The 27,298-nt window shown below is 39.2% G+C and overlaps 1 protein-coding gene and 1 long non-coding RNA gene across 2 annotated transcripts in view; one reads left to right on the plus strand and one right to left on the minus strand.

Moving 5' to 3' along the window:
- The window catches only part of LOC147302344 (gamma-aminobutyric acid receptor subunit gamma-3-like), a 179,048-nt gene that overhangs the window by 113,393 nt on the left and 38,357 nt on the right, over positions 1-27,298 (minus strand). The gene's annotated exons all lie outside the window — the stretch shown is intronic.
- On the plus strand, positions 7,256-7,779 carry LOC147302345 (uncharacterized). The gene is made up of 2 exons (XR_015127353.1): positions 7,256-7,535; positions 7,623-7,779. It is a non-coding gene; the product is annotated as an uncharacterized LOC147302345 (long non-coding RNA).

Below are 27,298 nucleotides of genomic sequence, written 5' to 3' on the forward strand. Positions count from 1 at the left end.
CTACCTTGTCACTTATTGGCATCAACAGCTCAAATCTTCAGTTTGTACAATACTTTGATTTCCCATGTGTGCTTTGAAAAATGCCCGAATGCTAATTAGCAAAATCTTGAGTAACCCTAGAGCATTATTAAGGGTTTCATTCAATTATGAGTGAGGTTGAAATGCTGAGTTAATTAAAAAGTTTTATTAAGTAAAATTATTTTGGTGAGATATAATCTATATACTTCACAAACCTGATGATCTGTGAAATATATAAAGTGGGAGCCCCAAGAGAGAAACGTGTTTGCCTTCTTTTGTTGGATTTTGCTGAGGAAGCTAAGGAAACAAACTTTCAGGCAACCGTTGTTTAGTTGGAGGAGAGTTTTCTAACTGCTGGGACTCTTCTGGGTGAGTTAACTTCTCAACATTCTTGTTCAGAAACAAGCTAAGCCATCAACAATGATGTGCTAATGGCTATAGCAGCTATTGCTGTTGCTAGTATGTATGAAGAAAAGATAAGAAAGAACGTATGTATGAATGTCTAAACAGCAGATTCTTTTTTAATGTTACTCTAACAAGTTTTGAACATTTTTTTGATGAATGACTCATTGATGACCCGGTCCAAAGATGGCAAGCCACCCCTCCAGGATTCGTTAACATGTATGATCTCAAAATAAATTGAAATTCTTTGGATGGACTTTGAAATGTACAAATTCTACTTAAGTGGTTGGAGAGAACTGCATTTCATTGTTCCTCTGCACATCCTGCAAGGAGAGACTTTACTGCTGGACTCACTCAAATAAGAGGTGTCAGCTGACACTAGAGACACTGAGTCAAATCCCCCGGAGGTATGTTTTGTTTATTGTTTTCCATTATTTGGGCCCATTTTTCCTTTTATGTAATGCTATTGTTTTTTATTGTATATGTAAGTTATTATTCATATTATCCAAATGAATAAAAGTTCCTCAAACTCATTCATCCACTTTGCTCCAGTAGTCGAACCTTAGCAATTGGTACTCATGTAATTATTAAAATCTGTATCCCAACTATTGAAAAGGGTGTTACACTTGGCTTGCTAATGTGCTTCAACAGTGAGTAGAAATTAGCACGTTAGCATTCCAGCATGAACCTTTAGCTTTCGAATCGGTAGAATCTTAGTCTAGTTTTGGCAAAATACTCATCAATGCCAAATAAAAGTTTACTTAAATGATCCCTTGACCAAATGACTGACGATAATTAAATTGCTAAATACTGGTTTGAACCAGAATTGATTTTTTAATTTTTGAAGTACTGTGATGATTGCATTCATCACATTCAGCTCTTTGCCAATAGAGCCTCTTCTGCTAATGCTGGCTATAAAGAGATCACTTCTGTTATTTCTGTTTAAGGGACAGGAAACAAAATCTATTCATTTCACTCGTCGTTATCTGAAATGTTTTTTTCTTTAAGACAGACTTGTAAAAATGTCAGCACACCCTTTAATGTGTCTAAAAATAAAAACAGATTAATCTCTTTCATGGCTTAATTCAATCCACTCAAAGAAGCTTGTACATGTTTCCCATGCTTCTCTCTGCCAAACTGTAGCAATTCACTTGTGTGCTGGCGTATAGACGGGACACACAAACTTCACACTTCACTGCATCGCACAAAAAAATAATGTTCTACCTTTTGAGGGCCACTGAATGCAACAACTGCACAGCCTCTTTTAGACAATAGTGTGAGTGCCGTTTGAGCTGTTTTGGTTACAGCACATATTGCAAGGTTAAGCACAGAGCACGTGTGAGAGCTCTTGTACCTCTAGCCCTGTGAGATGGTGTAATAGTGGGTTTGAGTTATTTTTTTTTTTGCATGTTATAAGGATTTGGAACCTTTTTATTGTATTTTGAGATATTAACAAAGATAGATAGATAGATAGATAGATAGATAGATAGATAGATAGATAGATAGATAGATAGATAGAAAGATAGATGTAGGCACCAGTGTTGGTCAAGTTACTTGAAAAAAGTAATCAGTAACTAATTACCGATTACTTCCCCAAAAAAGTAATCCCGTTACTTTACTAATTACTTATTTTCAAAAGTAATTAACTCATTCACTGCCATTGACGTCTATAGCCGTCAATTGCAGTGCATGAGTCAATGGGTTTAACTCATTCACTGCCAATGGCTGGCAGTGAATGAGTTAATTACTTAGTTACTTTTTAAAAACGTGATTTACAACCTGAATAGGTGATAAAGCGATAGATCTTTCAGCCCAATTCTACTTTTTCTGCATAATCCATCATACAAAATGTAATCAAATGGAAAAGTCTCTTTTTAAAACTTGTTTTATTAGTTTTAACCTTTTAACTTTATGCACCAAGCAAAAATGTAATTATATGCAACATTCTCTGACTGGAAGAAATTTGTTTAACATTTAAACCTATTTTCTGCACATTCCAGCACATAAAATATTTGGGTTTTTTTGTGTTTACACTCACTCTTTCAAATAGATGCAAGTAAAACACAGCAGAAAATAAATAACATCAAAGACTAGCGGTCCTGTTGGTCTATTTTCACCTGTAAAGCAGGAGTAAGGTAGGCGGAGGTTTACCCTGGTGCTGATGTGCCGCAGCAGTCAGTTGAAGAATCCGCGAGTTTCTCTGTGAGTTTCCCATTACGTCATAGCGCACTCGGTGCTTGCTTGGAAGTTTAAGGGGGTTTTTTCGCTGTAAAAATAAGTTTTCTTCCCACACACAACGTACACTAATGTTTTTGTCACTTTTTATGGAATCAAAGTCGAAGTAAGGTCAGTACTTCCACACTTTAAACGCTGCACGCTCATACTCTCTCCCGCATTGATATATGATCCATTGTTGATCTGCACACAGCTGTTGTCACTAACGGCGCACTCGCTTACGTCACTGTCATGAGACACTGACATGTCATCACAGTTTTAGTAACGCAGCGTTCCTACGGGAAAGTAACGGTAATCGAATTACCATTTTTGCAATAGTAATCCCTTACTTTACTCATTACCTGAAAAAAGTAATCAGATTACAGTAACGCGTTACTGCCCATCTCTGGTAGGCACGGTGGTTAGCACTGTTGCCGCACAGCAAGAAGGTCCTGAGTTCAATTTCACCATCAGGCCAGGGTCTTTCTGTGTGGAGTTTGCATGTTCTCCCCATGTTTGCATGGGTTCTCCCCGGTACTCCGGCTTCCTCCCGCAGTCCAAAGACATGCAGTTAGTGGGGATAGGTTAATTGGTCAATATAAATTGCCCATAGGTGTGAATTTGGGAGTGAATGTGAGTGCGAATGGTTGTCTGTCTCTATTTCTTAGCCCTGAGACAGACTGGTGACCTGTCCACGGTGTACCCCGCTTCTTGCCCTATGACAGCTGGGATAGGCTCCAGCCCCTGAAAAGGATAAGCAGAAGCGAATCGATGGATGGATGGAGATATATATATATATCCATAGGTCCCTCATCCTATTCATGTAATCCACCAGGGTTTGATCTGTGGAGGATTCATATTGTACATACTGTCTGTATATATAGAAGAGCTCACTGGATATTTTCTCCTTTGTTGGTCCATTAACTGTAAATCCTAGAGAGGCTATTCAGGAAAATACCAATCAGCTCTCTGAACCATGCCACATAAGTCACTTAAATCATATTACTTCCTCAGTCTGATACTCGATTTGAACTTGAGCAGATGAACGTGCCTACATGCCTAAATGTGCTGAGTTGCTGCCACGTAATTGGCTGAGAAATACCAAGGGCTCAGAGACGAGCTCGAGAAAATGTGGAGGGTGAAGGTAACAGTGGTCCAAGTGGTACTTGGAGCACTAGGTGCGGTGACTCCCAAACTGGGCGAGTGGCTTCAGCAGATCCCAGAAACAACATTGGAGATCTCTGTCCAGAAAAGCGCAGTCCTAGGAACAGCTAAGACACCGCAGCTGGACCCTCAAGCTCCCAGGCCTCTGGTAGAGGACCCGAGCTTGAAGAATAGACCGCCCACAGGGGCGAGTGGGGAATTTATATATATATACAGTGGGGCAAAAAAGTATTTAGTCAGCCACCGATTGTGCAAGTTCCCCCACTTAAAATGATGACAGAGGTCAGTAATTTGCACCAGAGGTACACTTCAACTGTGAGAGACAGAATGTGAAAAAAAAATCCATGAATCCACATGGTAGGATTTGTAAAGAATTTATTCGTAAATCAGGGTGGAAAATAAGTATTTGGTCAATAACAAAAATACAACTCAATACTTTGTAACATAACCTTTGTTGGCAATAACAGAGGTCAAACGTTTACTATAGGTCTTTACCAGGTTTGCACACACAGTAGCTGGTATTTTGGCCCATTCCTCCATGCAGATCTTCTCGAGAGCAGTGATGTTTTGGGGCTGTCGCAGAGCAACACGGACTTTCAACTCCCGCCACAGATTTTCTATGGGGTTGAGGTCTGGAGACTGGCTAGGCCACTCCAGGACTTTCAAATGCTTCTTACGGAGCCTCTCCTTTGTTGCCCGGGCGGTGTGTTTTGGATCATTGTCACGTTGGAAGACCCAGCCTCGTTTCATCTTCAAAGTTCTCACTGATGGAAGGAGGTTTTGGCTCAAAATCTCATGATACATGGCCCCATTCATTCTGTCCTTAACACGGATCAGTCGTCTTGTCCCCTTGAAAGAAAAACAGCCCTATAGCATGATGTTTCCACCCCCATGCTTCACAGTAGGTATGGTTTTCTTGGGATGCAACTCAGTATTCTTCGTCCTCCAAACACGACGAGTTGAGTTTATACCAAAAAGTTCTACTTTGGTTTCATCTGACCACATGACATTCTCCCAATCCTCTGCTGTATCATCCATGTGCTCTCTGGCAAACTTCAGACGGGCCTGGACATGCACTGGCTTCAGCAGCGGGACACGTCTGGCACTGCGGGATTTGATTCCCTGCCGTTGTAGTGTGTTACTGATGGTGACCTTTGTTACTTTGGTCCCAGCTCTCTGCAGGTCATTCACCAGGTCCCCCCGTGTGGTTCTGGGATCTTTGCTCACCGTTCTCATGATCATTTTGACCCCACGGGATGAGATCTTGCGTGGAGCCCCAGATCGAGGGAGATTATCAGTGGTCTTGTATGTCTTCCATTTTCTGATGATTGCTCCCACAGTTGATTTTTTCACACCAAGCTGCTTGCCTATTATAGATTCACTCTTCCCAGTCTGGTGCAGGTCTACAATACTTTTCCTGGTGTCCTTCGAAAGCTCTTTGGTCTTGGCCATGGCGGAGTTTGGAGTCTGACTGTTTGAGGCTCTGGACAGGTGTCTTTTATACAGATGATGAGTTCAAACAGGTTCCATTCATACAGGTAACGAGTGGGGGACAGAAAAGCTTCTTACAGAAGACGTTACAGGTCTGTGAGAGCCAGAGATTTTCCTTGTTTGAGGTGACCAAATACTTATTTTCCACCCTAATTTACGAATAAATTCTTTACAAATCCTACCATGTGAATTCATGGATTTTTTTTTCACATCCTGTCTCTCACAGCTGAAGTGTACCTCTGGTGCAAATTACTGACCTCTGTCATCATTTTAAGTGGGGGAACTTGCACAATCGGTGGCTGACTAAATACTTTTTTGCCCCACTGTATATATATATATATATATATATATATATATATATATATATATATATATATATATATATATATATATATTAGGGGTGCAACGATACTCGTATCGATATTGAACCGTTCGATACAGTGCTTTCGGTTCGGTACGCATATGTATCGAACAATACAAAATTTTAAATTTATTTTATCAACTTTCCTTCTGACGATGCTGTCTGTGTTGAGCACTCAGTGGATCTGCGCTCGACAGTGCAGCCTAGGCGGAGTAGTCGAACGCAGATTCACTGAGCGCATGGCAAGTTAGCGAGACAGAAGTTAAGCTCTCCTTGCAACATGGCAAATTGAACCTCCCCCACCCTCATTCAGATGTGGCGTTTGGAACTATTTTGGTTTTCATGTGACGTATGACCCTGAAGGTAAGCGCGTCATGGACTAAAGTAAAACAGTATGTTGGATGTGCCACACAATGCTCAGTTACATTGGTGGGAACTAGTGTGTTAGCGCAGTTAGCTCGTTAACGTGTTGGACATCCAGCCCCACGCACGGGGCGATCCGCGGTAGCTCGATAACGGAGATTTCTCCGTGTTGTGGCGTTAACGTCATTTCAACGAGATTAACGCTGACAGCACTAGTGGGAACACAATGAATATGACTGCACATTTACTCCGACATCATCCTAGTGCAAAGACAAGTGGAAGCAGACAAAAACAACAAGTACGCATGCTACAAACTTTACCCGAGTCATTTAGACAGCCGTTAGCACATGATTCTCCTTATGGGGACCTGATATGTTTAATATGCTACTGAGAATATAGCCCAGAAGAAGCGTATAGTATAGAGCTTTTATTTTGGAAAGAGCCATTTCTCTGTAATAAACTCTCTTTTCCAAAGATGAGTGATTTCTCAATCAGATAGATTTATTATTTTATCCCTTTGTTGTTTCAGCAACATTAAATTTAAAAACTGTACTTTTGAGTTAAAATATATATTTCTAATTTTAATAAATGACAAATTAAAAAGGCATGAACATTTTTTTTTGTATCGAAAAAATATCGAACCGTGACACCAAAGTATCGAACCAAATCGTGAATTTTGTGTACCGTTGCACCCCTAATTAATATATTAATATATATATTAGAGGTGGGAATCACCATACATCCCACAATACGATATTATCACAATACTTAACGCACGATATGATATTATTGCAATTTTTTAAAATATTTTGCGATATTCAGATTCTGTACATAAAGGTAAACTTTATCAGTATTCATTTTATCTAATATCAAAGTCTCGCACTCAGTCTCTCATTTCAGTCAGTTTTATTGTTGACAAACTGAATGGTTTGTATTACAGTCTAGTCCAACTTAACTGAATGCAACCATCTGGTACAATTATAGCTATTCTGAACTATAACATATATAAAATCTATGCAGCCCATTCAGCAACTGAAGAATTTGAAAGTAAATTAAAACAAAATATTATTTTACATTAAATAAAAAAGTTTTAAACTTAATTAAAATAAAACATGTCTTAAATTAAAATAAGTAAACTGTCATGTTTATTGCTGCCAAAAATAAGTTAAACACATTTGGACAGTGAAGGAATGTCAGGGTTCTTGCTCAGAAAAAGGATCAACATTGTCAGGGTCCTGGGACTGGGCGACCCAGGATCCCTGAGCAGTCATGTATTATATTATTATTATTATTATTGTTGTGTATTTTGGTGTTGCTCCCCCTTCCCTGTGCTTGTGTATATGTGTGTGTGGGTGGCTGAGCACTTGTTTATAGGCGGCGTCAGGCCTGGAGGGTGTGGCCCTGCAAGGGGACTGGCCACACCCGAAGCCACACACCTGCTGCTGATCAGGCCTCGTTGGGGGAGCTACTTAAGAGAGTCTTGGAGCTCCCACCGACGCGGGATCATTGCTTGGGACTCCACGTTAGTTACCCAGTTTAGGTTTTGGTCGTGTAGTGTATGCCTGCCATTGTTCAGTGTCCTGACTGCTGCCGCTATTGTTTCCCGCAGGAGGAGCGTGGAAGGCTTAAGGAGCAGCGAGCACCGGGAGTGCAGACACGGGAGCAGAGAGCACTTGGAGGACACGACACGGGAGTCTGGGGAGAAACACGGGGATTTATTGTTGTTTGATATCACCCTCTGTAAATAAACACTGTCTATACGTAGAGCACCACGCCTGGGTCCTCCTTCCCCACTCCTTCCACGGTGTGCCATGCCGCACCGTGACAAACATGCTCTGAAGTCAGAGCACAAAAACTTTTTTTGTAACAAAATATCGATTTCTGCTGTCCCTGTATTGATACATTATTAGCAAACAAAATATCACGATACTACACAGTATCGATTTTTCCCCCACCCCTAATATATATATATATATATATATATATATATATATATATGTGTGTGTGTGTGTGTGTGTGTGTGTGTGTGTATTGTGAATATTTTAAATTAGCTTCTTCTCATTTCATCTACCCTTCCTCCAGATCACAAAACTACTCTTCTGGACTGAGATCTGGTAACTGTGGAGGCCATTTGAGAACACTGAAGTCATTGCCATGTTCAAGAAATCATTTTGAGTTGACATCATGCATGATGAATATTAGTTTATGACATGTCCATCTATTCATGAGTCTGTGTCCCTATCCCCCACACTTGCCTGTATTGCTGGTACAAGCAGTGTGGATCTATATTTTTGTTTTTTTAAGGGGTGGGAAGAGGGATATTTAATCCCTTAACAGGGTTGCTTACCCACTATAGTGGGACCTGGAACTGTCCACCATTTGGTCTTGGAACTGAAAAAGCTTCTCAGATGAGAGCAGAAATGCCTTAAAGAAGTCCGGTCACTTTCTTTCCAAGCTCCTTAGATTAAAGGTTTGATCTGTGGAGGATTCATATTGTACATGCGGACCTACATGCCTAAATGCGCTGAGTTGCTGCCATTTAATTGGCTGATTTATTTGCACTAATAAGCAGTTGAATAGGTGTACCTAAAGAGGGCCCAGTGAATGCAGTTAAAGTACTCTATTGTATATATTTCATTATTAAAGTCTAATTAGTAATTTATTAATGTATATATAACTTTTAATGTTGCAGATAAGGATGACTAAGTTACCTTTTTACTGCTAGGTAGCTTTGCCCATAATAATACAGAATCATTATATATTAGTTGATTTATATTTTAAAATCAGAAAATAAAGTTTTTTTTTAATAGTGTTATATTACAAAAATACAATATTCACATCAATTAGAAAGCAGTATAACATAGAAATGTTTAAATAATGAAAAAGTACATTAAAACTGTACTTTAGGTGCTTGAGTAAATTAGGTTCCATCACTGGTCCTATCCATTCTTACTGGGTATTATAAGATTATCAGTGCTGTAGCCCAGTAACATTAAGTGTGGCAGTCATACGAAAGAGGGGCAGAGGGTGGGAAAATCATTTTGAAAGTCTTTTTATGCATATTTCACTCACACCAAAAGTAAAAAGGTTTGCATACCACAATTTAGTAAATCATAAACCCAACCGTGCGCGACATTTGCACTGCTGAATAAACACACAAACTGTGAGGAATCCTTCATCTCTTTTGTCTTTTCTGTTTGGAAGATCATGATCATGATTTATCTTTAAGAATGCATCAGTGCTTTTTAATTAAAACATTATTGAAATGTTCCAGGGAATTTAACATATGAAATCGTCACTATCATGGAGGTCGGAGAAGCTAGCAAAGAAAACCATAATGAGTTATCAAAATTGTTCACAAATGATTATCAGTTGATTAATGGACCAACAAATCATCATTTGACATGTGCAGTAGTGGGTTTCTTGCCATTTGACAAAAAAAGGAAACGTGTTTAGTGTTGTGAGGTATCCAATAGTAGCTTCATATTTTGGAATCACTGGCAGATTAATCTGGCTCTGGCATATACTGATTTACAGCCTATAAAACAGCTGTTAATGGCCACAAATCAGGGGTTTGTGAGTGTTCACAAGGCAGTGTAGGGAGGGGAGTTATTAGCTGGGAACAAAAAAGCAAGCAGAGCAATGATTCATGTGTCGATACATTAAGGAGCTATTGTTGTAAAGATGAGCAGTGCTTGTGGTTTCAGTATGAAAAAGGTAGTAAAAAGGTTAGCCTTCACATCGTCACTGATATAATGCACTTTAATGCTGTAACCATATTAAGCGAACCAAAGGAAATCAGTTCATAATAAGCATGTATCAGGTGCTTAATGCTCACAGCTGTGACTTGTACTTTCACCTGTGGCCCAAACAATATAGTAGCTGCAAAGTGCTCATTCAGCTCAATGTTTGGCTTTGAGTATTTTACACTGAATGCATGAGCAGGATATCTGAAAGGTATCGTAACACAGTCCAGCATCAATCACTGGTACGGTTTATCACTGTTAATTAATGCCTTATACATATTTGTACTCCTTTTACTCACATTTATTATTTATATCCATTTTGCGCTCGGTCTGCTGGCACTGTGTTATCTTACAGCAGCCATTTCCCTGGTGAGAGTAGAATAATGGCTAAAGTTGCAGTGTTTCACATTATCAGACCGCAGCATTGAAGTGCAGCGAGAGAACAAGGGAAAGCTGTTCTGAGGTCAGTACATTAGAGAACTGAACTGACAGAGCAAAGTGTGCCTGTTCTATTAAAGCTGACGTTTAATTGTCCATATGCACAGATTGTGGCTTCAAGCAGATAATCACGCAATGTTGGACACCAGTTTAGTACACTGGTTGAACCATATGGCTATATGCCTAAAACAGAGCTTACCCTCAGCCCTTTGCTGCTGTCTTCCAGTGCTCTTTCGTCGCTTTCCTGTATAATCTTCACTAATCCACTATCCAATAACGAAAAAGAAAAAAAAACATCATGCAATTCCTTTAGTAGGTCTTAAGGAAACTAACATTTCCTTGAATAGTCCATCTCGACTCCCAACTAGTCACAGCAGATGGCTGCCCCTCCCTGAGCCTGGCTCTAAAGCAGGTTTCTTCCTGCAACAAAGGAGTTTTTCCTTCCCACTGTCAAGTGGGAAGGAAAAACTCCTTTGTTGTGATTTGGCACTATATAAATAAAACTGAATTGAACTGTAAACTTAAAAAATGTCAGACAAACTCTTTCAGCCATATTTAGTATCCTGTACCTGAACCTATAAATGGGTATCACGTTGTTTTTATGATGAATCATGTGGTTGTCAGAATCTCAGTCGTGCATCTGTTGAAACGTGGGACAGTTTGAAATGCGTCTGTACTCTTACTTTAGACGCTTCTTGAATTCTATGTTTGGCACAGATGTTGTCCTCATCATATTCTCACATAGTTCAAACATTTCTGAATATAAAGAATATAAAATATGAAACAATCAAAACATGCTTTTAATGCCTACTACTTCATTTTCAGCAGTACACAAACTAATCTCTTAATATCCACGGTTGGGTACCTAAATATTTGAATAAATGCACAATTTAAAAAAAAAAATCTATTTATTTTAAACACCATAACAGTGGAGATTTTCAGCTTTAAATACAGTGGGTTTAAATAAATTATTGCATTCACCATTTAGGAATTACTGTAGTTTTTATACACCGCCTCCCAATTTTTAGAGGCTCAACCATAATTTGAGAAGCAGTTTCATGTTTTACTCATATTTTTTTAAAAGTTTGTTTTCCTTTTGTTCGGGAATTCTCTCTGTTAAATAATTCACACATTTGCCTCAATCTATTGTGCAATTTAACATCTTGTCATCACTGCCATATTTGGTACACAAGAAAGGTCACCCCCTTTATATAGCTGTGGTAAACATCCATGCCCAGGACTGCAGTGCTTTCAGCTGCTCTCTTATTTCCCACAGGGTCACCGCTGTGGATGGATCCGCATATTTGATTTGGCACAGATGGATAATGAAGTCAGTGTTTACTACTGTAGAAACTGACTTTGAATTTAAATCAGGAAAGTTAAAATATATATATATTTGAAACTTTATAAGAAATAAATATTTTTGACTTTATTCTAAATACCAGACTTTAGTAACTGTAAAACATAAAAGTGCTGACAGCTGTTATGGATTCAAGTCATTTTGGGTTTGCTGGAGCTAAGCTCATGGAAACTGCAACTTTGACATGAGTCAAAGCATCTGCTTGTTTAGTTTTTGGTTATGTAAACAGCATGCTTCATAAATATATTTGAAGCATTTGACATTAACTATAAGCAAGAAAAAACATTATATTGCAACCCATATTTTCACTGTGGTACACAGGTATTGAACGTTTCCAGTGTTACACTGAACCACTGCTGCTGTGAATATTAGAAGTCAGGTTCAGTGTGTTGTTGACTGTAAAAGTCCAAAAATGATATTTGATCTTTCCACATTTATACCAGTTCTTTCCATAAGAAAAAGTGCCTTTAAGCACACTGCTTAACCCCCATCCCTGATTAGCTATACTGCTCACTATCCAAGAATATCTTTTTTTTTTCAGTGAGCAGCTTCAAGGTGTGATTGTCTGAGACAGAAAGAAAATGAAGCAGGCTGATGCTGACAAAGAAAATATATTTCAGGCTAAATCTCCCCAGCTGATTAAAAAGACAAGTGAGGAGAAAGTCTTAAGTTAAAGCAGTGGGCAGTAATTGGAAGCTTTTCTTTTCACTCTTTTTTATATATCCACAGACAGCCACACTATCAATTAAGAGCACTAAGCGGATGACAGTTTGCATGTAATCTAATAATGTAAGTTGTCACATGTTGCAGAACGAACCACTTAATGAACCCGCGGCCTACATTACTTTCAGCTCTTTTCTCCATTATGGTTCGTTGATGCTTAAGACTTTCTCTGTTGTTAAATCATCAGCCTCTTCACAGTCATATGGTTTTGGCGTGCTCCGTGATGCTGATATGAGTAGCAGAGATTCAAGTACATGTGGGTGTGTAAATATGTGCACATCTGTGTGTTTTGTCCCCGGGGGACCTGCTGCACCGTCCCGCTGACGCAAAAAGTTTGAGCCGGCGAAGGTCTGCCGAGAGGCGTTGATTCAAGTCCAAGAGCATGTTCTGCTCCACCAACTGGACAATGCGGGACAACAAGCCAGTTGCACTTTTTGAAATTAGCAAGATTTCGGTGAGGTCTGCAATTCAGCTTACTACACCAAGGAAAATGTTTTCTGCGATTATATCTTGACTCTATTTATCTACAGGAGTGCTCAGTTTCACCACTGTATTATAGTGCTGAAGCGTTTGATATATATACAAATTTTATACAGATGATGCATCAACTCATCTTTTGTTATACCCTTGTTTTGTATCTAGTAGGATTTCAAACTGTTCATTTGCAGAGGAAATACCTCACCACCTATTAGATAGATTGGCAGTTTTTTAATGGAGGCATTCATGGTTTCCAGTGGATACACCTAAATGAATCTGATTTCCTGACCTTCAGCATAACTAACCATGTTAACGAATGTCTGCGACAACTGTCACCTGCTGTCCTCAACAATTAAGTAAGATTTTGTTTCAGAGGTTTTATGTTCTTCATTTATGGCCCCTACTTTCATTTTGTGTGAGCTTTAACCAAGGACATTCCAATAGGTCTCAGCTAGAGTGCATCTTTACTGCTGCTTTTCAGATAAGCAGATGGTGATAGTATCTCACGCTAAGCCAAGATGATGAGCGTGATTAACATTTGCTCTGCTGAATTTTAAGGGCGTCATTATGAGCACGTTAGGCCTAAGTCACAAAGGGCTAAAGACCAGTCCAAGATCTGCTGGCACCCTCTTGTTGCCAAAATGTGTATTTTTTGTGTAAAAACATGTGTTCTCTAATCAGTTGGCAAGTGGGTGCTTTTAATTGCTAGGTGACAAAGAGAGGGAGCTGCACCAAACATCTCATTGTGATTGCTTTGGTCACTGGCAGCTTGTTGCCACAGTCACCCATAGTTTGGATGAAAGTCACCAATGTGTCTGCAAAAACTTGTCATTTACTCTCTGAATGTCATGATCCTGGGCTGGTCAAGGGTTCCTCTGTTTTCTTTCCCTCTGTAATGTTTTTGTTTTCAGCTGCGGATGGGCAGGTTCTGCCATGGGCTCCACCTGCTGGTGGAAACTTCTGCTTTCCGGTCCTTTAGCCAATGCATCTGATTATAATCAGAAATTTGGTGACCATTTAGCGATTAGTTCAAGCTCCACTTTCCACCAGACTGTTTGCAGTTATCCGGTTTTCATTTGAGTCCTGTGTTTCTTTGTGATTTGCCGGTTTCTCTGTCTCTGAAAAGCATTCCTTCAATGGACCACTGACCATTGATCAGTGGTCACTGAAAGGTTGACCTCACTCCTCACTGTTCATCAGTGGTGCTAGTTTCAGTCATTACACAAGTGTACTGTTCATAAGATCAGGGAAATTTGCATTCAGCTGAGACTGAAAAAGTCACTTGGAAGAGTGATGAAACGTTTCTCCCACTGTAAATGCTACTTCCAGATGAACGAAATCAACTTTTTGGGACCAGGAACACCTGTTACCTCCTAGCTGGTCCACGTCCACTGAAAAAACACCTTTCCACCCCTTTTGTTCTAGAAAATCTAATGGACCCATTAAGGCTTCTATTCCTCAAACCACACAGAGTAATTCCCCTCTCTTTTCTGATAGACAGTGGCCCCTGAGTCATGACCCTTGGGGAGGCTGTAGGTCAGGAGGTAGAGCAGGTCATCTATTGGACGGTTAGTGGTTCGATCCCTGGTCCCCCAGCTCCCCCAGTCTAGGCAAGATACTAACCCCAAGTTGCTGTCCAATGCATCCATTCAAGTATGAATGTGTGTGAATGTTAGCTTGAGAAGCACTGAAAAACCATAGAAGAAAGTGGTTGTGTGAATGTGACATGTTGTATAAAGTGCTTTGAGTGTTCCAGGAGAGGAGAATAGTGCTATATAAGAATCAGTCCGTTTGCCTATTTACATGACCCCCGAATCCCTGTTGGTAAGGCTCTAGGTATACCTTGAGTTTCCTGTTAATAGATCCTTTAAGCTGCGTACTGTCAGTTCTTGGTCTTACTTTAGAGAGCTCTCCATTACTGCCTTACTTGGCTATGACAGAACAATCTGGCCATATGGACTTTGCACAGCTCTGTCTGACTCTGAACAAGGCACGCTGCATGGCCAACATGATCAGGCTCTGCTTTCTGTGTGAGCAGCAGGAGTGTTACCAATCAGTGCCTTAAGCAAATGTTTAACATGATTCACTCTATCCATGCTACGTTGATTTCTGCTCCCTCATCTGAAACTTCCACACCTGCTTATGCATCTGCTCCAAAAAACACCACCTACCACATCTCCGGTGTTTCAGGATCTGACCTCTCCAACCCGGCAGCCTTTTGGGAGGGAGTTGGATCACTGTGGGGGATTTCTGTTCCAGTGCTCCATGGTATGCGGCCATAATATTTTTTCCAAAACATCCTGTTTGGTAGTATTTCTCCATAGTAATTCAGTAGAAACCTACAGATTTGATCATTTCACTGATGAGCTTATGAAAACTTTGATCACCCACTCCAAGTGTCAGATCCTGCTAAGCACTTGTTGAATTTAAAACAACTTGTTTAGTGCTGGAGAAGGGGGGAAAATGGAAGAAAGAAAGTGCCAAGGTTATTTTCTCTAATATTATTTTCTCTAATATTTTTCCATAGCACCATGACCTCAGCCACCACTGGTACCCTTTAACCTCCGAAAACAATGAATTTCCACATTTAGTTGTTTTGTTTTTTTTTACCTGTTTTTTGTTTCTGAGAAAAATTAGATTGACATATGAGGACGTGTTTAAAATTTCGATAGAACAGTGGCAGTATGATGTCCTCGTAAGTATATATCAGGACCTTGTAGAACAGAATTTATTATTTTGGTCTAGACATCCCAAAATGTGATATCCACATATGTGGACGCCAGGTCATAGGAGGTTAAAATTTCATTCAGTGACATCATCACTCAGCTTCGTCCATTTATGCTCGCTGCTACGGTGCAGGTACCCATTGCAGCTCTGAGCTTCATTACTGATATATCATTAAAATGGTGGTAAGAACTATTAATTTTGTTATCCCCCCCAGTTATAATCAGGCTGCTGTTGTTGCCATTTAAATTAAAAAACAGTTGTCTCTAAAACCAGAGCTTCATCATGAGTTTTTTCCTACCATCTAGCGTTGTTTACAGCCAATGTAAACATCTTAAAAGGGCCAAAGGACTGCTTGGAGGCAAACCTACTCAAGCCCACCCACCTTTTGTTTGACTTTTTAAATCCTTTTTTTTTTATATATACTGTTACTGAAAACGTGTAATGTTCATGATAAATATTTCGAACCCTAGCATGAAAGGGATTCTCTTAAGATATATCTCCTGTGTACTGCATCTTTGATATATTTGCTCAGTTCAAAGGAAAAATTCAAATACCCCTTTAGCCAAAAGGAGTCCAGAAGTTGAAGATGTCCAGGAAAATCACAGTAAGACACAGGAGCCTTTCACCACACAAAATCATGAAATGACATGTTTTTTGCCTGGTCCATGTGCCTCTTTCCTGTTAACAAAGAGCTGATTTGCTCATTAAGATGCTTAGTCGGGCTCTCTTTTCTGTAAAACTCACAGCATGCTCTGTACACAATAAGTCAATAAGGTACCATCCCTCAGTGGCTTACCACACACATTTACAGCTGCTGGGTTCAATAGAAAGTAACTGGAAGCGGTGCTAGATGGCATTATCTCTTTGGTGGAAGACAATATTTTGGCCACATAGATACGTGTGCTTTGAGGAGAAGTATTTATGTTAATCTTTTGCTTTTAATCATTTTCAAGTCCCCAGAGGGCTTCTTTTGAATTTTTTTTTTTGGCACCTTTACTGGGCATCGAGCCCAAGTTCAGGCTTAGAATCAAATCTTTATTGTCCATTTGGAGGAAGCTGGCACTGAAGGTGTACAAGACAATACATAACCACAATGTATTCATTGTTAATTCAGAGTAACAAGAGAGTACTCCAGCATATAGTGGGAAAGCCCTTCAGGAGATGCTGCCAGTGTGCCACCAGCAGACAAAAACAGAAATAAAAACGTTTAAACCTCTGGGCCATGTACTGTACCCTGCAGCCGGAGTGATCTGCATGTCTTTGGACTGTGAGGGAGAAACACCTGGAGGTAATCAAGGTGTTGGTGAGCATCACTGTCCCTCCTGTGAGATCCATTTACAGAGGAAACGGGGGAAGGGGAGCACTGGGTGGGAAGCTGATCTATTACAACTAAGCAAGTGTGACAACCTCACGGGAATTGTCCTTAATTTACACCACAGTGGCTGATCATGGCAGACAGCAACACTGAGACTCTCCATAAGATATGCTTGACATAGACAAGTAAAGTATTCTTTATCACTGGAAAAAGGAAAGAGCTACATTATAGTGCTTCCAGCCCCCCCCCCCCCCCCCCTTCAATCATTTATTTTTCCTCCCTTTGAAAGTGAGAGTGAGCCTTCGAACAAGCACAGCCTCGCAAAACATGAGCTGACCTGACGTATGACCAAATAACGCACGGCAGATTTATGTGCGATGGTGCATTTATAATCATGACGCTGTTCTTTTTTCTATAGTCAGAGCTTCTTTGCCCTCTTTAATCCCCCCACAGAGAAAAATGAAGTTCAGAAGAACCATGTTCTTATTAATATGGAAAGAAAGTACAACAGCTACCTATCTATTCGAATCTACCAACCCAGTTTTCTCCTCTTAATCGAGAAACGTGATCCACACAGGCCAGATGATTTCTTCTTCCACTTCATGTTGCTCATCCTCCTCCTTGTGTTGCTTTTTAGAAGAGCATGACAGGCCCCATCTGTATTACCCAGTTACCCTGTGGGGCTCGATTAAGAAGAAAGGGCTTTTATGCCTGCTTGGCCTGGCTGGCATGACAAATGCATCGCGGATTGTCAACCACAGCAAACACTCTTGTGTGTACATGCAAGCGTGCATATCCCAGCTGACCATTCAACTCCCATATGTTCAGTATCCAAGGAGCACTGCAATGGAAATATGGCAGGCCTCCGTGGGCTGTCAAATGCATTTCCAAGGAGCCTCATCATCATCTGACCTTGAAAATGTGCTTTTAAATAACTGAGTGTGTCCTTTCTCCTAAAAGTGATCCACAATATTTTCTAGCTATTCGCTTGAGGTAACATTTGATGATTTAATTGTCACAGTGCCCTCTGGTGGCTGGAGCAACAACTACAGGAGAAACAAAGCATATGTAGGGAGGTGGTCAGGGTGGATCGGAAGGTCAGCAAAACTTGAAATGTTTCTTATTTTAAGCCAGTGTGTGTGTTATTTTAAATTATTACAATTATTGTCATTATCATTTCCTTTTAAGTATAAGCTGCAAGAAAAGCTTGCATTGATAATCATTTTAAATGAGGTTTAAAATTTCAAAGTAGTCCAGAAACCACGTAAGACCAACAGTTAATTAATCAGTTATAGGTCACCCAGTAAATGCCAATTACAGAGTAGTATGCACACACTGTAATCCATCACTCAATACTCGATGCTGCACTGGAACAGCCCGTGTCATCCACGCCGATCACAGATCATTTCATGCATGACCTCTGTTTCACCATTACTGTGTGAAGCTTTACTGCTAACATTACCTTTAGCTTGGGTTCAAATGGGCAATTTATGTCAGTGAAACAACAAAAAAATAAACTGAATATATTTCCAGCAAAGTTTTTACTTTTTACTGCATACCGTGAAGATAGTTTTCTAAAACTTAACTAGTTTTAATAAATAGAATCTCAATTATTAGTTGTTCAAATTTGAAAGGCTTCAGCTAATTATCTAGTCCAGATGTAATATGGAAATCATTAATGCTCTTATTTAGAGTAAAGATTAGTAACTATCAAATCAACCTGTCTTGCATTTTCTACTCTGTGCCCCTATCATTTTTAAAACTACACATGAGTGTTCTTTAAAAAAAACAAAAAACTAATACAATAGTGAAACGTGTAATTTGAATATAAAAATAAATCGCTGTTTGTACATTTCTGCTTTGACGTTTGTAATGATCTTTTATTGTTAGTGTAATATATAGCCACACTCGTCATAATGGAACTCATGTAAATAAGAGGTGACAAGAGGAGTATTTGTGTCAGCTCCTTTGTGGTAATCATAACTAGGCCACGTAGTCCTTGTTGGTAGAATCTCAAAACACCCTTTTGGCATTACAGATTGACTGAAGCGTGTCAACACAAGGGCAGACGTTGCAGAGGTTACCTTTTGCTTTTTCTTTCTCCACTTTGGAGCAAAGCATGTTGATTAGAAAACAAAGTGTAATCAGCAGAAAAGAACACTTTACCTTTTGAGGTACATCTTGGAAGATTAACAAGCTTACACGAGAATCTATCCTGTAAGTATACGCTGTAGCGAAACAGTAGTTCTAGTGAAACAAAACCCTGTTAAGAACAGTGGCCAAGGTGGTTGTTTTTACATGTGACATTAGAGGAATGGAATCTAATCAATTCTAATCAGTTTAGTTCATATTTATTTATATAGCACCAAATCACAAAAACAATATAAAGTTGCCTTGGTTTGCCCTGAGTGCTTGCTAACTTTTACAGTACTTCAGCCTGCAAATTTTAGAGCCATGTTTAATAACTACTTGTTATAAAAAAATAATGGTCACTTAATTCAGATGGGGTGGCTACAGTGTAAATAACCCCACTGGAAACTTGGAAGCCAAGGTTAATGTTAAGTTTAACTTTTTAACTATTTATGTTTATGTTCACTGTACTTTTACTGTGGTTAGTTGTTTGGTTAGGTTCAGGCACAAAACTACTTTGTTAGGTCTGGGAAACGATAGCAGATTGGGTTAAAATACAACAGCAGTGAGGCTGTTCTCAGAATTGCTGTAACACATTAGTGATGGGATTTCCGGCTCTTTTTAGAGAACTGGCTCTTTCGACTCCCAACTGGCTCTTCAGGTTGTTTTGTTGCTTTAATTAACTTATTATTAACAATAATATAAAATTATGCACAAAAGGAATTACTAATGTAGAAAAAAAACAAACCTGTGGTTTTATTTATATATGTTTATATATAAATATATACGGTGGCCCCTAGAGACAAAGCACTACAAACTCCAAAAAGCACATTTCTAGCGTTAACTGAACTTCCAAAACAGCTACCTGGATCACTTAAATTACATAATTGAAAGCATATGTGTATTGTTTGTGTATTTATACACAGGCACTCATATATATTCAAATAATTTAAACAAATGTTCATTTACCTGTTACTACCTCACACCAAATCCGGTCATTGGTACTTCCTGGCTTGTGTAGCCACTAGGTAACAAAAGCCTAACACTGCCCCTAGCATCCTGGAGCACTTCTGTTGTGTTTTGTACGTTCTATGGAGTTTAATTGTTTTGGAGTTTGTACGTCCTTTGTCTCTACGGGCCACCGTCAATATACTTTTATTTATTCACTCCACATAAAATGTAATAAATAAATCATATAATACAAAAACCAACTATTTACATTTTAACTTTTAACTATTTAAATTTTCAGCTTTTTCCTTACAAATTTAAAGTGAAACAACACAAAACACTGCAAATCACAACACAATTAAATATAAATATGAAAAAATATGAAAACAAAAAGAAGATGCACATTCTCTGTCATATGGGCCTGCATGAATAAATCCTTTATCATCCGCAACTGAAAATAGTTGTGGATGATTACTATACTTTTCTAATGTGACGTTGAGTCCCTGGCTCTCTTTCTCTCTCTCTCCCGCTCTGGTCCTGTGCTACTGCAAGTGTAACTACCGCCCCTCCCCCCTCTTCCCAGCGTAAAGCACAAGGCTCGCGTGCGGAGTGAAGCGGAAAAATAGTGCGAGAGAGAGGGTGAGAGAAAGAAAACAAAAACAAAAGCTCACGGCTCGCGTTGTTCACTTCAAAGATCCGGCTCTACGAGTCGTTTCGTTCGTGACCGACACATCACTATAACACATGCATTACCAATACTAATCAAACCCTTGTGGGTATCTTTCAGATCCCAGCAGCTTTGAAACAACAAACTGGGATTGAGGACTGGCTCTGAGAACAATCAAAAAATACAAACTAAAATATAATAAAAAATAAAACCATATAAATGTCATCAAAATGAAACCTTATCTATTGTTGTTAGAATTAAAAAAATGACACAAACTGTTAGTGTTCTTCCCACTGCTTTTTATTAGTAAACTATTTAGTAAAGTTTAGTCTTCAGTTTTCAGTTTATTAGTGTATGAGTAATGGTTATTACAAAGGGTTACAGACAGATGGTTCATCTGATCATGTGTGGTGTGTTTTTTTGAAACCGTATGCCCTTTTTACAAACAGTTTCCAAGGACATCTTTCCAGATGGTACTGGACTGAACCATCTGGGAAGATGATGCTGTCAGAGGAGGACTGAAGTAACAATTTTTGGAGTTTGACTCCCAGTATGTGTTGATTATGGCTATCACGACATCATATTTTGTGTTTACTGTAACAAAAAGAATTCTCTTAAATGCTAATGAATGTCTGATAACATTTTTTAATGCACTAATGTTGTCAGTCAGCTCTTTTCGGCAAATTAACTCTAAATGGAGTGAAGGGAGGTAGAGAGTCTATATTCATAATTTTACAAAAACTATAACATAAACAAATTTAAAGGGCACACAAGTTAATAGGCATAGCTTTTTAAAAAAAGATTTTACAGTTAATAGACTCTAAGTTTGGTTTGGACATTTCTCAGCAGGAACCCACAATTAAATTACATGTAATGTGCATGTAGTATTAAATCTCAAACTCTCACAGCACCACCTAATATTTGTGTATATAACAGCTGCAGCTCCGATGGAGAAAAAACTTCTTTGGTCTGTCTTTTCCAGCGCTTCTCAGCACCCACACAGCACCGCACCACTCACTGCAAAACAGCAAATCTCCATAACACATACAAAAGCACGCAAAAAAATCTCGATGACCAAAAAATGTCAAACAGGAGCATCAGAAAACAAAAACAGAGCTAAAGGAATTAAGTCATATCGATTTTTTTTTTTTTAAAAAGCTCTCTAAACCGAGTCTTAATGAAATGAGTCGAGTCAATTTGTTAGATAATGGATTTATTTACTTAGCACTTGAGCCAAATGTCAGGGCCAACCTCAGCTCTCTCCATTTCAAGTTTTCCTCTGTCTGGATGAGAACAGTTGCGTAACTTGAGAACTAGGAAAAACACACGAGTGCACACCTGTAGGTCTTATTTTTTCAAAAATTATTTGAAATGAAGATTTGCAGTTTTGCTTTTAATTACATCAAGACACATATGCCCAATGACAAACCCAGGTATAGCTTTCCTAACAAATCAAGTGTCTTAAAAAATATTGTTGACGTAAGTGTGTGGTACCTCTTCTTTTGCATATAGAACAAAGCCCTTCGTCATCAGCCTTTATTCTGAAGCTATATGTCTAGCAACAATCCTAAAGCCAATCCTTGGAGCTCAGCTTAAATAAAGGTGTTTTTAGAGAGGCAGAACATGAAGTTGGAGTCCAGAGGAAAATAAGATTGTCATGATTTTGTTTTAACCCTAACCTCCGATGCTTAGTTTCTCATTTACTGCCAAGTGACGTATTCAACAAAGGTGCCAGGCGTTGAAATGTGCTCACTGGGTGAAAGTAACACCTGTGAGCAGTGGTCAAGATTTTGTGAAGAAATGTGACTAAAGGTGACAATGCCTCAGGGTTTTCATCCTATAACCTATTTATTTACATTTTGGCAAATTTTTAACATGATGCCTCCTCTTACTGGCTGTTCCTGCTGTAACCATGGAAACAGACAGCAGAAACACCTGGATTAAGGTTACAGAGAAGGAAAAAGAAAGAGTTTGATTTTTCCCAGCCGGTTAAAATGGCCTGTAAATGGCCTGTATTTGTATAGCGCTTTACTTAGTCCCTAAGGACCCCAAAGCGCTTTACACTACATTCAGTCATTCACCCATTCACACACACATTCACACACTGGTGATGGCAGGCTACATTGTAGCCACAGCTGCCCTGGGGCACAGTGATTGGCTAGTAAAATGAGCACTGAATGGTTGACTCTTTTAATTTACCGGTATATCAACACAGACGAGTTGGCCACACCCTGAAACCACTCACCACAGTTTTTAGCTTTGAAATCTGAAAACAGATATCATCAAACTGGTTGTTCCTGATGGGGTTTAAACTCCACCAGTGAGACCATTTTTTGCCTTAAAGAAATTTTTAAATGACTAAAGCAGCTTGCTGCACATGATGAACAGCAGCCATCTGGTTCTTGCAAGCAGGAAGAAGTAGAGTCTAAAAATGATTGCCAAATGCTATTTGACCCACATCTGTAACATTTCAGCAGCTCCCCACTCCATGGACAAGCTGCAGCGAGCCATCTGCACTGCTGAGAGGGACAGCAGCTGCAATCACCCGACTACTGGGAAACGGTTGTCCTTCATGCACAGGCTGTGTTTATGGCTAAATTCTACCATTCAAATAAAAAAAGAAGGGGAAAAAAGCATCAGTTGACAGTCTCACCTCTGGCAGATACTGTAAGTTCAGAGCAGCTGAGTTATCAAAGATGATGTATAGGATGTGAGTCCTGCCTAATTTGACAGATTTGATGCTCCTTAGAAAGAAGTCTTGTGGGAGATCTGGTTTCTGTGTGTAAATCTGCAAGATACAGATTTAAGCACAGCACTTTTATTGAGTTGGAACCATGTTTTATATGAAAACCTGTCAACACACATAGTTTGACAAATCATTGCAATACCCTATTGAAATAACTTTAATAAAAAAAATTAAGTTCAGTATATTCCAGCTCCTACCTTCCTTTATCTTCACTAAAAAGAAAAAGCTGTACTGATTCGTAGAATTTTAAGAGGAAAAAAAACCCTTGCCCAAAAAAACCAAACAAGCTAACAAACCAAAACTGATGTATCGCACTTAGCTAGTCCTGAAAAATAGCTTCAAAAACTCACTAATGTATTGGACTGTTAGGGTCAGATATGCTATGCGGGGTAAAACAGAGTGTAAACATAATCCTCAAATAGCACTCATATGTGTGGTTAGTTTTACAAGTTGCTGTTTTCTAAACACAGCTGCAGTCAGTTCATTTTAATATCGAGCCCAAACAATAAGACCTGCTTTTCTTCTATGCGCAATTAGCAGTAAATTGCATGTCGCAAACATTAGTTAATCAGTTTGCATGCTTGATTTAAATATTCTCCTCCCTGCATTTTGTATCATGAGAAAAAAAACCTTTAAGCACTTATTGAACATGGCAAGTTCAATAACCTCTTACATGCAATCTTGTCACAAAGAGTGATTCAGTACTTTTTTAATGCCAAAGCCAGTTTGTGCTACTGTAAATTTGATCATTTGTTGACTATCTGAACTTCCTAGGCAAAAAGCAAGCACTGGACCAAAGAAGAAAGCATTACATAAATCTGTTATGTGTTGTTTTATGTTTTACATGGACTACATAAGTGAGTCATGATTTAAACGTTGGAAGTGCTGAATTTTGTTAAACCTATGCTGTTTTAATCGTTTTTTACTCAACGGCCATAAAAGTGGAATGGGATATTGTTGTAACCCTGCTAGGCAACATGGACAGCCACTTTCGTGAATGAGATAACAGGACTTCGATATTGATACCTTCGGTGTATCTACTGAAAATCTCGGGTAAGTCCAAATCTCAGTGACCTAAACCTCAAGGTCAGAGGTCAAGTTTTCCGAAAATCTTGTGAATGCAATAGCTTGCGAACAAGGCAGTGTAGAATTTTCAAATTGATACCATGTGTCTACTAGAAAGCTGAGTGGTACCATTGGTGCCCTGGGCTAAGCTAAGCTACTTATAACTAGTGGTGGAATCTTCATTTTCTGCATTTGGAGATAAAAGTGTTATCAATCTCCTTAGTTCGAGGTGAAATGTGTACTTCCAAAATACGTTTACCTTAAATAAGCAAGAATTATATATAATGGCTAGAAATATAACAAATACAGCGTATAGCCAGTATCGAAATAAGCAGTAGGAGCCAGTATTAAAACATAATGCTTTTTTGCGAATCAGCACAAAAAATAAAAAATAAAAATATAAAGCCGCAGGCATTGTATTCAAGCCAGCTACCAGACTCGGAGTAAGACCTTGATGTACAAGTAAAGAGAGAGAAGAAAGTCAAAAGACCATTAGAGTTTAAGCAGGCAGAGAATTGATAAAGTGTCCACATGCAAATAACGCTTAGATTTTCTCACTGAATCTGTTTCATAAACTCAGAAACAACTACCTTTAACAAAAAGTGCAAAACCATGCGGCAGACCATTAAACAATGCCTAAATGAGCTATTGTCTTCATATTGTACTGTACTACATTTCTGTGTTTTTCTTTTTGTAAATATGTGACAGAACACAGAAACACAGCCAAAGATGCAACAAAAGTAGGCAAACAATGATGCAATCAAGAACAACCAGAGTTTCCAATATTTCTAGCATTTATCTTACCTTCATTGTCTGCACTATCTCTCAAGACTAAGCCCAGAGAAAGGTAGTTTGAATGTATTTCTGATGTATAACCAGCAATTTAACAACCAACACTCTGTTCTGCCCCAAAATTGTCAAGCAAACCTTCTCAGCAAGCCTCTCTCATCGCAGCCACAACCCTCAGGGGGTGAAGCCTGGCCGGTCAACCTGCGAAATTTGCCCCCATGGAGATGCTGGCAACTTTTCCAACTTTTCCAACTTTTCTTTAGCCTGTGATGGTAATGCTGTGTGAATTGTGACTGATTCACCTGTGTTTTTATTTGAAAGCTCATGTTATTTATGAACATGCTACTTTTTTTTATCTGTTTGCATTGTTATTAAACATAACATTTAAAGAAGAAGTCTGATATTTTTAAGTTAAAAATTCACAGAAAATAAAGGTAGAGAAATGAAATCTGTTAATCTAGAAGGTCTAAAATTTTAGGAAACATAAACAAGTTAAAAAAAAGTTAAACTTTGCATGCCTCATGCTGTTAAATAAAAGCAAAGCTCCTACACCTCCTTTCTCTTGTCTGATCTCCTATTTACCTTTGTCATCCAGCAGAACTGGGGCTGCACTGGACTCCTAGCTATAAGTACACATTAATGGGGTGATTGTGGCTCAAGAGTTGGGAGTTCGCCTTGTAATCGGAAGGTTGCTGGTTCGAGCGCCGGCTTGGACAGTCTTGGCTGTTGTGTCCTTGGGCAAGACACTTCACCCGTTGCCTACTGGTGGTGGTCAGAGGGCCCGGTGGCGCCAGTGACCGGCAGCCTCGCCTCTGTCAGTGCGCCCCAGGGTGGCTGTGGCTACAATGTAGCTTGCCATCACCAGTGTGTGAATGTGTGTGTGAATGGGTGGATGACTGGATATGTAAAGTGCTTTGGGGTCCTTAGGGACTAGTAAAGCGCTATATAAATACAGGCCATTTACCATTTAATGAATTTAAAGCAGGGTATTGCTGACACAAATCTTCCAAATATAATTTAAATTGAAGTGTGCAGCTTCATCGACTGACCCTTGGAGAGGCTTGGCTAGCAAACGTCTTACATAAACTCGTTCATTTCAGCAGACAGAGATAAAAGATGACATCAGGTGTTTTGTGGATTGGTAAAAACTCATATATTCCCTTTATGAATGCATAAATAAGGGGTGGGAAAAAAACCTCATTTACTCCCTAATAAAAAGACTTTCCCCTTAGACAGATATCGCCCAGCTTTGTAGGTGTGTGTCCAAGTCCAGTGTAATTGTGTGTGGGTGTGTGGGAGACTGAGCGAGCACACACTGTACTGTGGAGATTGTACTCAGCTCCCTGAACCAAATATTAGAGATCTTGGAAGGAAGTGCGGGTGGGGGAAGGGTTCTTCTTTCAGCTTCCTTCAGTTTAATGAGAACCAAGCAAAGGGTAAGATTTTACTGTTTATGAATCGCCACCAGGCAATAGAAAGAAGCATCATACAAAGAAGCGGGTGTTTCGTGAATTAACCCCCAAATTACATTTCTACGAATACCTAAATAATAAAATTCATCTCCTGTTGCTTGTAAATGAGTAGTCTATCATTCATTTATTGCCTTAATTATTTAGTGAATTGAGGTGACTCATAAGCTAGAGTCATTATGACTTTGTTCACACAATTTGAAGATTATGGTGCAAATAGATGCAAATGGAGGGCTTTGTGTCCCCACTCAGGTTAATCACACGACACACAGAATAAATTTAGAATTATGCTAATAGGCCTTGGACGACAGCCAAAACAGTCTAATGCTATAATCTCCCCTCTTTTTTGGGGGGGGGGTAAGAACACTGGAATATCAGATGTAGTCACAAGTGTACACGCTGTCTTGCTAAACTGACATGAGATCGGTCAAAGAGTTCAGTTCTCAGTAAGCGCCAGCGCAACTTTCCCACGACCAACTTTGTTACTTTAACACGAAGAAGCAAAAACCAGAGACGCTCGTCACAGCTGGAGACACTGTACTGATTTAATTCGACTTTGTGTCCATCAGGTAAACAATGAATTATGCATTACTCGGCTCCCCGCGTGAAAGCACAACAATGGAACATACCGGGAACCAAACAAAAGGAGTGTATGGGATGTGTTTAGCACTTTCAGACTTCCAGA

Source organism: Aulonocara sp. 'chitande type north' Nkhata Bay, linkage group LG23, assembly GCF_057382095.1.
Source record: "Aulonocara sp. 'chitande type north' Nkhata Bay isolate Kocher_YH1m ecotype deep benthic linkage group LG23, A_spYH_male_GT1.1, whole genome shotgun sequence".
NCBI classification, from domain to species: Eukaryota; Metazoa; Chordata; class Actinopteri; order Cichliformes; family Cichlidae; genus Aulonocara; species Aulonocara sp. 'chitande type north' Nkhata Bay.